The following is an 11,754-nucleotide window of genomic DNA, read 5'->3' on the forward strand; positions in this document are numbered from 1 at the left end:
TATATATATATATATATGTATATATAAATTATTTGAACTACATTATCCATTCTTTAGATAATTTTTAGCATTTTTCAGCTATTGGTATTTTATTTGTTGCTAAAAAAGAACTATGTTTGATAAAAATATTAAAATGACCTATACTTTAATTTTCATGTTTTCAAACATATGCTACTTTTAATATTAAGCTTATTAAAAACATAGAGAAAACATGGAAAAAATTAAAGATTAAAGATTAATGAAAAGAGAAGAAGAAAAAAAATATTATTAAAATAAAATATTTAAGAAAAAATGTGAAAGGTTAATGATAAAAGTTAAAAATAATTTAAAAGTTTATTATTCTAATGAGCGTAAATTAAGTGTGTTGTATTTTTCTTACTATATAAATTAATTTTCTTTATTCTTCAGTGGACTTGTTATAGAATTGTTCTTAAAAATAAATAAAAGAAACTCTTAAAAATTAGACAGTTGTGTACCTCCAAAGAGATATGCTATGAGATGTACATTTAAATATACATTAAACAGTGTTATATGTCTACACATCATTAACAAGCAGCAGCTCTGGTAAATCTCGACTTATATATATTATTCTACATTAGGAGTAACAGTTATGACCTACTATTTGTGATAGCTTGATTTATTTACAAATTCAATTCACAGTTATAGTCAATTATATTTGGTTAAAGTTATATTTTAGTTTAACAAGATGTAGTTGTTATTCAGATCCTGATTTTCAATATCATAACGAGATCTGTTAAATTTATGCTAATTAGTTTGTTTCATACGATAGTTAGTGATAAGTGGATATTTCTGTGTTTATTCTGTAGAATATAATATTTGTTTTGTACTGCTTAATGCTAAGGTTAGTAGGATATTTAGATGATTATTTGTCTTTATTTAAAATAAAAAATGAATATGTATAATAAAACTTGTTTAAAAAGCTTATTTTTCAATCTTAACATTTAATTTTGTTGCATGAAAATTACACGATTAAAAAAGTAAATTTGATGTTTCATGAAATTAAGAACGGTTTTGAAAATGTATTTTTACTTTTCGCCTTCACCAGGTAAAATTTTAAAATCATGCTAATTTAATTTAAGTAATTAAATCAAGTCATTAATTAAGTAATTAAATAATAAGTGTATCAGGTTAAATAATAATTAAATAATATTTTTTATTACAATCTTTCGTACATTGTTTTTAATTTAGTATAAAAATCAGATTTTATTTAGTTTAATTTAAAGTTTATTTAGATCCACTGGAAAATCTTCTGGTAAAATTACCGTAATGTATGGTTATGACACTTCTGGTTAAAAAACCCGATATTTTTGGCTAATAAATCCAAAATATATATTATTTAAACCATTCATTTGGTACTTTAACGGTTCATCTGATAATAGTTTACAGGAAATTCTGGTTTTCAAAACTATAGTTCTTATAAACACATATACTGAATACAAAACTGAAATGTTAATAAACCGAATAAATTGTTTTTATGCCATGATCTAAGAAATCATGATAAAATTACCTACTTTTACCACATTTACCAATTTTTGTCACATATTAAAAAACAATATTTTTTGTTAATTTTGTCAAAATAATTACCTATATAAGAGCTTCGATAAAAACTACCGAACTTTTGGGGTTCCCGTATAGCCAGAAACACGATAAACCTTATCACAATTTGGTAGTTCTGACAGTACTTCTTTTTTCTCATTGTAGTTTCTGCTTAATCTTTAAAAATATACATATGAAATTTAACTCAAATTAAGTTTATTATAAGTCATTTGCTCAGATAAACCGAATCTTCCGTTAAAATTGAGTTATTTGCTCACTGTTTTTTCTCTCGTGTGCAAGAGTGGATTGAAAAAAGAAATCAGGAGATTCAGCTTGATAAATAGAAAGTGGTAGGATTATCAAAACATTTTTCATTAATTTCTTGATCAAACACGATATTTACTACCAGACCAGATTAATAATTTAAGTAATTCCATTAATTCTTAACGGGTGAAAGTCACCATATTATCAGCAAAGCACTTTTACTTACTTGAACCAATTCCATTCATATGATGGTTAAAATCATTTTATCATATTTATCACTCTTATTGCTGAACTATTTGAATTGATTAAAATATATTTAGTTTCATAACTAGAATTAATTTTAAAATTAATAATTATAATTATATTAGATGGGAAGTAAACTCGGAGTATTCCAAGACTATTCAATGAAAAATTCAAAAGATGGCGACTTCGCTGTGAGAAGCAGAGTGAATCCTAATACTTGTATTTTCTTTAAATATAAATTGACTTCCATTTTTTAGCATTTAGAGGGCGCTGTGATCTTACAACTGCTCAAGTTTGAGTGACTAATATTTAATCAAAGCTGAGTTGATTTCCTTAATGCTTGTATGTGCTATTTCCTGCCAACTTTTTCTCGTTTCAAGGATGAATGTTCGAAGTGGTAGTAAAAAAATTTAAATACAATTAATAAAAAAATAATTTGATAAAAATAAATGCAATTGATAAAAAAAATAAATTAGTTGATTTTATTTTAATTTGCTAGGACTAAAATAGACTTTCATTTAAATTACTAGCATATATTTTTATACACATGGAGAAAAAAAACATTCCGGTAGAATTACAGTACTGTATGGCAATGGTAGAAAAAAAACATAATTCTGTAGAAGAAAACGAAAATTAGGCATACCATTTATTTGATAATTTTTTCGTTCAATTGGTAACGGTTTATTGGAAAATCTGGTTTTTAAAATTATAGTTCTTACCAACCAAACATTTAGAAAAAAGTACAATTACATAAATTTAATCAATTAAATGGTTTCATGTCGTGCCCTAAAGGTATAATGAAATTACCAAATTTTACCACATTTATCAAACTTAATCATTTATTATAAAACAATATTTTATTGTTGATTTTACCGAAATTATTACCACAGCATTTCAGTAAAAACTACCGAGATTTCTGTTGTAGTGGTAATTTTTACCATATTCTGGTATTTTTCAGTATTTTTTATCCTCGGTGTAGTGGTGATCCAAATTATTTTAATTTAAATTGAAATATGCAATAATTAAAAAGAAATTCATTATTTAATTATTACTATAAATATAAAAATTAAATGATATGGAGAATCCATAATAATTTTCAGCTATGTCTTTACCCTAAGTTGGCCACACCAGTTTTTTCATGCTTTTATTTTTCACAAATTTTTGGAGAAAAATAAATCGTGGATTTAAGGGGTTAATATACATCATTTTAAACTAGCAATCAGCGCCTATTAAATTAGTTCAATTGAATTACAATAAACTCCTTTCTATTTGCATCAATTCTATCTAGTTTCGTTTTTACAGGATTTTCATAAAAGAGAAAACATTGGTATCCCAAGTGTTCCATTATTAAAGTTCACTTCGATGCTACAAGATAGTAGTTACTGCAACCGCTGACGCAGCTCAGTAGAAATGGGTTGGTCAATGGAAATGGATTTCTAATGTTCTATTCAAACCTGAAAAATTTAAAGAAAAACAAGATTTTGTCTTGAACCCTCAGGGTGCACGATGAATTGAAACAAACAGGAAAACGAATTGAAAACAATAAGAGAAACATGGAGGGAGGCAAAATATCTGGCCACAAATAGAGTGAGATGGAAAGCTATTATTGAAGCTATAATATATATATATATTTATATATATGCACACACACATAATTGTATACAAATATATATGCATGCAGTGAGAAAAAAAGGTTTTCCTCTGAATAATTTTTGTTCTGATCATTTTCTTAGTTTTCAGGAACTAAGTGCCAATCACTATGAATTAAAATGTTAACTTCAAGCATTTCATTTCTATTTATACTTTTGATTGTATGAAGCACAATGTATCTTTAACAAGTAGCTGAAAATAAAGTTAGAGAAGCTTGTGAAGTTAACTCTATCAATCAGCATATTCTTCTAACTAATTTAAAAAACTAGCAGATCATGAAATTGGTGAGGGTCTATTTTAGTTAATTGTCCAATTTTGATTTCTACTGACCTATTATTTAATGTGTTTTTTTTATAAAAAAGAAATTGTATGCTAGATTGAAATTTTAATAATTNACCCCCTTTTTTTCATATGTCTATAATTTTTCTTTGTTTTATTCTTCATTTTGAACTTATCTAATGAGTGCTGTTTACTTGCAGCTTAAGCGCAATAAATGTTACTTATTGTTTTTCTTAACTTTCTTAGTGTTTTCTTGTATTTATTTATTTATTATATATATATATATATATACATATACAATATTATTTTGTATAAAACCTATTATGAAGGATCTGAACTACTACTGAACATAATTACTCGATACAACTCAACTCAGCATATTTTGCTTAAATATAGATTTCATTTTCAAAAATTCATTTGAGTGAGTGAAGTATTTTATCCAGGCCAGGAAATGAAAGAAACTTGAAACTTTGATAATTGTTGGTACTCATGACGTCCATAAACTGAGATAAATGACTGGAAAGAACAGAGCAACAATTTATTGTATGACCATCTGAAAATAACAAAGGGCTTAGAGAAGACCAAGATCTGAATGACCTCTCGATTTTCTCATTGATGATAACTGTTGAATATCGTGCTTAGCACGACAAAATAATCATTGAAGTTCTGAAACAATTAGCAGAATTGCCTTCCCATGACTGAAACACTTTATCCTGAAGACCTTCTGAAACAACATGATAATGCTAGTCCTCACACTTCAATAAATGCCAGAAATGGTAGTGGAATAAATGATTTAAGTGTTCTCTTTCATACTCTGATATCAACCTCATAGTTTATTTGTAAGAGTCGACACTCCCAAGTCACTTGCAGAATATGTCTCGAGATGGATTCAAATATTAATTAATGCTAAGTAAGAAAGAATTTACTACTGATTTATCCGTATAATGATGTATAAATATGAGACATCTTAAAATGCATTTTAATTTCTGATTTCAAATTTTGTTAACTTGTTAAGTATGTATAAAATGTTTTGAAAGTCTAAATTGCTTTGCTCCTAAAAATTTATATATTTATCCCATAAATTGGAGGATATTTGCGTATCCTATACATTCTCTGTAGTTTAAATTTAATGTGATTTAATTGCGATGGCCTATAAATAAATATAAAAGTGTACGTTTTATTATTTTGAACATGTGCAGCAATTTGTTGAAAATTGAACATTTGCCTTAATTTTGGATGCGTAAATTAATTTGGATGGATACTTTTTTATCAATATTTTTGTGTTAAAGTTGTTTTTGTTTACGTTAGCCCCATATCATGGCTATATCGTGGACAAGTCATTATTTAATCTATTGTTACTTGCAAAGAAAACAGATAAAATCAAAGTAAAACTACTTCTTTGCTTGAAAATAAAGTTCTGACTTAATAATATTTGCAAGGTTGATTTCAAATATATAAAACATAATATATTCTAACGCTTCAACTTTTATCCGTTAACCCTTTCACGCCGACTGTCACAAATACATACCAACATGAAACCGTATCAATCAGGGTAAAAAGATAAAACTGGTAACCAATGTAGTTCTTTAGCAGTTTATTTGTGGGTGGGGTAATGATAGTTTGCTTTATTTAATTCAACACTATTTAGTTCGAATAAAAAATTTTATAACTACACTTTTATCACTCGTTTATTGGATTTGTTAGATTTAAAGTGAAAGCAAAAATATATCTGGCAAATCAGCTATGCCCAAAACTTAAGCTACCGCTTTTTATTTTTTTCCATCCTGATACTGATTCCTTACGAATACATTTATGACTCGAAAGTCCCGAGAGGGTTAAATGAAGTTTTGAGTTAATACTATTTACAAGGTTGATTTTAAGTAATGATAAAGCTTAATATATTCTAATGCTTATACTTATTTCCGTTAAATACCACCCCATTCCCTTTTTCCGCCAGTAAAAATATATTCACCAAAAATACAACTACTTACTAATATGTAAAATGTATGTTAAAAATGTACATTTGTTACAATAAGTATAATTCCTACGTTACCATAATCACAAATAATTGATTTCTGACTGGAGAAATAAAAGATAGTTCTAATTGACGGTTTTTATTCTTTCTCTGATAAGTATTAGCTCTGTTGTTTGTGTATTACCGCCAATATGTGTATCTGAATTTTTATATACCTTTTTAAAAGATATTTGTAAGTCAAAATTCTCTTAATTCTACTTTATTAATATTTTAATTCACTACCTCACCTACCTTTAGGAAAATATGTTTTAAAACTTTGGAATTTACGCAGTTGTTGAAAGTTGCGCATAATATCAGTTTTACGATAATATATTCATAATGTACAAAACAAAGAAAAAAAATTAGGAATACAAGGAAAACAGGGAAAAATTGCAGACAAGAAAAAAAATTGTTAATACGTTTTGAAAAATGTTTTTAAAAATACTTTAAAAAAATTTAAAAAATCAAAAATTTCTAAAAAAAAAAAAACAAATTCAAAATTGGAGACAAAATAAGGAGAAGAAATGAACGAAAATATCTGTTTAAAGACTTTCGTTTTGCAGCTTTTTAATTTCTATTTAATTATTAAATATTTTTACATTTTTTAAATATTTTTAAAGCTTTTTCTATTTATAATATATTTTTTCTTCCGTTTAAAATATAATTTTTTTTTGCTTTCTTAGTATTTTTTAACTTATTTGGTGAATTCAATGTATGTGTATATAGTATTCTCTTATAGAACTGTAGATAAGTAGATTTTTAAAGATAGAGATTTATACTGGATAAGGGAACAGATAAAAAATTTACAAACCACATGGAGTTATTACCTATTTAAATTTTATTAAATAGGTAGTTCAAAATAATGTAATAATCAGCTTTTTTTTGTCACTAAAATAATATTTTTTAAGAATGTCGTAAATATCTAAATGTTATTTATAATTAGATCCTCTTTTCAAATATGATGAGTATGATAACAAATCATTCAATATTTCACTTGATTCAGGGCTGTTTGTACCCCAGAAAATTTGAAAGAACTGGTAGCAAAAAAGCTATTTTATTTCCAGCTTGTTTTTACAGAGAAAAAATTGTCTCTGAATATCAATACTTAATAACAGCTATTTTGTGAAGGAAACAACCTAATATATACATTTTAACATTTAACACGTTCACGCCGGGGTGACCCACCGGTGGGTCACGCTAGATTGTCTCATCGGGCGGCGCACCGGAGTAAAAACTGGTAACAAATAAATTTTATTTTCTAGTTTTTTTCCGGGAATAATAAAAATCCATAGCTACCAATTGCTTTTAACGGATGCAATTTTTTTTATTGAATTGCTTCTTCGCCGTGGTAAATTTCCTTACAGTGAATTTTAATTGTTGAGAATTGATTAACTCCTCCAGAATATTATCTAATATTGAAATAGTTCTTCTACCTGTATTTTCTCTTTTCCGTCCCGCTTTCAGGCGCAACATCCGTCGTGAACGTGTTAATTAGTCTTGATAGCCAATGTCATACCTGCCAACTTTCACTCTTTCCGAGAATGGATTTTCAGAGTGGTTGTAAAACAATAAACGAAAAACAATCTGACTCAAAAATATATTTATATTTTGATTCCGTTGAAATTCGCCTGTGCAATGATTATTATGATTTTATGTATTTATTGTAATTATTTATATGTAGTGGTGGTCAGACTCATTTATAATTATCATTATAATTCAAAAAATTAATTGGATTAACCTGAGTATTGCTACCACTTTAAATATGAAAATAAAATCTTCCGGAAAATCCGGAAGAGTTGGCAGGTATGCAATGTTCTTTATTTCTCCCGAAAGCAAGCTAGTTATAGAATTGGTTTATTACCAGCTTTTTCTCTTTTCTTGGGCATAAGCAGCTCTGCTTGATTAAATTTAACAGTGTTTTTCGGTAAGTGTTATATTCGAGTTAATAAAATTTTGTTCATATATAATCTGTTCAGTGTCTCGGGGAAACTAAAAAACTGATAGCAAATTTATTTTTGTAAATTTTATTCCGGGAGGCCAGTCCGTTTTTAATGAAGTTCAACGCATTTTTCTTTTAAATTGGTAGTATTAAAAAAGTTAGCCTGTATAACATAGCTATTCAAAATCATAAAGCACAATTTGGCATCCCTTTTTACGCATATGTGGAGGAATTAATTTTATTTTAAATTGGTCTCGGAAAAAATATTTAAAACATTACAGTATAACCGAGGGACAATATAGCTGGACCGAAATCTTGAAAAGTAGTGCTTTGCCAAAATCTAGTTTAGTTGATATCAACATTTTGTTAATTTATTTTTTAATTAACACTTAGGAAATACTATTATAAAATGTACACTGATCATCTAAGCTTAAAGATAAAGATATTTTTAACCTTTCGTTGATTTAGATGTAAAAGCGAGTTACTTTTCTTAATGTTAAACTTTAAGTATGAAAATTTATCATATTTTCAATGTAGCTGAATGATGAAGAGTCGTACGAACTAGTCATTCCTACATTACTTTACATGGGGCCCGCTAGTGGTCAGTTCAGTAATATTCGTTAATTAGGACATTAGATAGAAGCACACTTAAGGACAGGAATTTTCTGAATTGAAAAAATATAACAAGCTTATAGAAACTTTATTTTCCTTTGCCAGAGACAGGGGGCAGAAGTAATATTTTTCACAGTGGATTTGCACTGTTTGGCACAATATTTCTGATGTTATAAGCGTGATGTTTTTAAAAAGTGTAATTAAAAGGCTTTAATAGAGTTTTTAGAAATAAATATTTTTATTAGACAAATAACTGCGTAAAGGCAACGAAAACAAATATCACACTTTTAGGAAAGTATCTCTTGCATCGCGACACTTACTAAAAAAATAAGTTTAATGTCTCAAATTTTGAGTAAACAAAACAATTATTGTCTTAATTATTTTATGTGAGGTAGTGGTTTTTTATGTAAACATTTATAACAACAATAAAATAGCAAATATATAATTACTAGAGTAATTAATAATTAATAATAATAAATATATAAATACGAAGAGTTATTATTGATAAATATTAATAACTCTTCGAAGAAAGTATTTAAATAACTTTGAGAAATGTAAAAAAGAGTTATATTAATATACTATAAAATTTATTCTATTTATGGTATTTGTTTTAAACATATATTTATTATATTTAACAAATAGAAGCAACTTAGCCCCCTCTATGATTATATTTGGCAAATATTAGTTCCTACGTATTAAATAGGAAAAATATTTCTGTTCTATAATAATTAAGCTTAACCTTAATGGATATATTTAGGTTTTGCCAATATTATAGTTCATAAATCTGATAAACTATTTTTGTATTGTTTTCCTCAAATCTAAAACAGAATATATTGATTAAATAAATAATTCCAAGAAAATGAAGCAGCAAGATATTACCGTATTAAAAACTGCTATCATTTCAAAAGTATACAAATTGGAAATAACAGTCGACATCTCTTACGTCTTACAAGTCTTGAATATGAGCGCCTATTTTTGAGAGCTTGAAACATTTCGAGTGTTATTTCTGATTTGTAAATTTTTGAAGCGAATGAAGTATCAAGGATCAAAGTATCAAAGTCTTAAGAATCAAGGAATATCTTGATAATACTGAAAAGTTTAAATGATACTATTCGTGTTTCTTTTTTTACTCAATTTTTAGTAATTAAAAAGAAAACAATTTCACTACACAAATGTCAAAATATTTTTTTTTAATTGACAGCAAATAATGTTTTGAATAAATTTCATGTTTTTGCAATGGATCAGGAAAAACAGGAATAACTTTAAAAAATTTAAACTTTTTGTGATTCACGAAAAAATGTCTTAAAAGTGTAAATATTTTAGTTAATTCTGTAGAGAAAAATTATGTATAGCTTCCTTTAACTATGCACATGGCATACTATCAAAAATGTTAAACAATAATATCTTTTTAAAATTGAAAAAAAATAATAATTTGATTAAAATTTTAGGAAATTACCTGAAGTTTCTTCTTTTTAGCAGAAAAGACTATATATGCCGATAGAAAATTCTTCTTAGAAAATTTCTCAACTCTACCTAAGTTTCAAAAATACAGATTTTTAAAGCATTCGAATAAAAGTTATCAGAGATCGACCAGCATGCTTGAAGAAAGCACGAGATGCTGAAGATCGGAGATGCGAAGAGAAGGCAGCCACACGCAACGACCGCTTTCCAGCCTCTCTCAATCCCTGCTCTTGCGCTTCATCTGGAGCATTTTCCAGATGCGAGCGCCTTCTATCGTACGCACAATTGCATAAAATAGCTGTCATTTGTGCACACCTGTAATCAAATAATATATTTTCTAGTTCTGGGCATTAAGATGCGTCAAGAACAAAAAAAAATAATGTCTAGTCATAGTCGTCACTGAGTAATATTCAGTTTTTTTGGAATGTTTTTTGCAATCTATATCATATAGAAATCAGGAGAAATGATTAAGTGCATAAAAACGTAATGCATTTTCTCATTATTAAAAAAACTATTTAAGTTAAACTTTTTAATTTAGTGTTTGATTTATTGATTTTTGCTTCAAAAAGAGACATTTTTAATTAGTCTTACTTACGTATTAAAAAGAGTGAAACCTATGATTTTTAAAGCAATTAAAACCAAAACTAATTTTGAAAGGAAAAATTTAAAACAAAAATTTCAAAACAATATTAAAAAATGATTGAAAATAATAAAAAAGTCAATGTAGATAAAAGCTAAAATTTGATCAGAGATATTATTTTGAAATATTCTAGGTTGTGGTTCTTGAAAGAAATTCTGAATAAAGTTTACATTAAGAATACTTTTAAATCCACGAACTGTTGCTTTAAAAGAAAGTTTTAGGTGTACTCATATGATTATTTCTTCACATAAGAAAATGTAAATAGATGGTTGTCATATTTTAATTAATTCTATTTCTTTAAGGTTAGAGAAAAGCAATACATTGAACAAATAATTCTCTTCGTGATAATTTTTCTGAATCGTACTTTAGTTTTTGAGTTTGACACCAAAATATCCAATTCGGAATTATATGAGAGCATTCATAATACTGAAAATTCCTATCACGGAATCAAATGTAGAATTTCTTAATATTTTTTCATATTAAATTATAGAAAATCTACAAAAACTAGATAAATTTATGCAAACTTTCGTTTTACTCACATCTTATATAAATAAATTTGAAGCATTTTTAACGACTAATTGCTTAAAAAAAACTTACGGTAATTTCTTTTTTCAAAACATCACAACTTTTCCAGATATTCAAAATGTCTCGTCTCTAATTTTTAGATTAAACTTTTCTCCAAAAATAGCAGCACCATATCCCAAGGTTTTTCGTACTAATTTGAATCGTTTTAACTTCTTTTTATTGGGAGCACACGTTTAAACATTTGTGCTCGAGATTCTTTCAACAGTTTAAAAAAATAAATAGCGAACATTCCAATTGAAAGTTTGCAAGATAAAATTAACGAGCTACGACGGCTCGTTTATGCATACACAGAGCGTTCGTAACAGATACGAAACAGAGCTTTCGCCTTCTAATTAGGTGAACCGGGTTCAAATCCCAGTGATGGTTAGTCGATACAAATAACACATCCGTCTTGCACCGACCACAGTGCTGACGTAAAATATCCTCAGTGGTAGACGGATTATGGATTAGGGTCCCCTTGAAGTCAGTCTAACCGTGGGAGGTTTTCGTGGTTTTTCTGTCAATGTAACG

The 11,754-nt window shown here is 27.2% G+C and overlaps 1 protein-coding gene across 2 annotated transcripts in view; it reads right to left on the reverse strand.

Annotated features, from left to right (window-relative positions):
- The window catches only part of LOC122269323 (muscarinic Acetylcholine Receptor, A-type), a 219,859-nt gene extending 209,610 nt beyond the window's left edge, over positions 1–10,249 (reverse strand). The window contains exon 1 of one of the 2 annotated variants that reach the window (XM_071188208.1): positions 10,015–10,249. The gene's annotated coding sequence lies outside the window, so the exon portion shown is untranslated. The remainder of the gene's footprint in view (positions 1–10,014) is intronic. The other variant, XM_071188207.1, reaches the window with a different exon arrangement.
- Positions 10,250–11,754: the final 1,505 nt, after the last annotated feature.

The sequence above is a fragment of the Parasteatoda tepidariorum genome, chromosome X2, assembly GCF_043381705.1.
Source record: "Parasteatoda tepidariorum isolate YZ-2023 chromosome X2, CAS_Ptep_4.0, whole genome shotgun sequence".
NCBI lineage: Eukaryota > Metazoa > Arthropoda > Arachnida > Araneae > Theridiidae > Parasteatoda > Parasteatoda tepidariorum.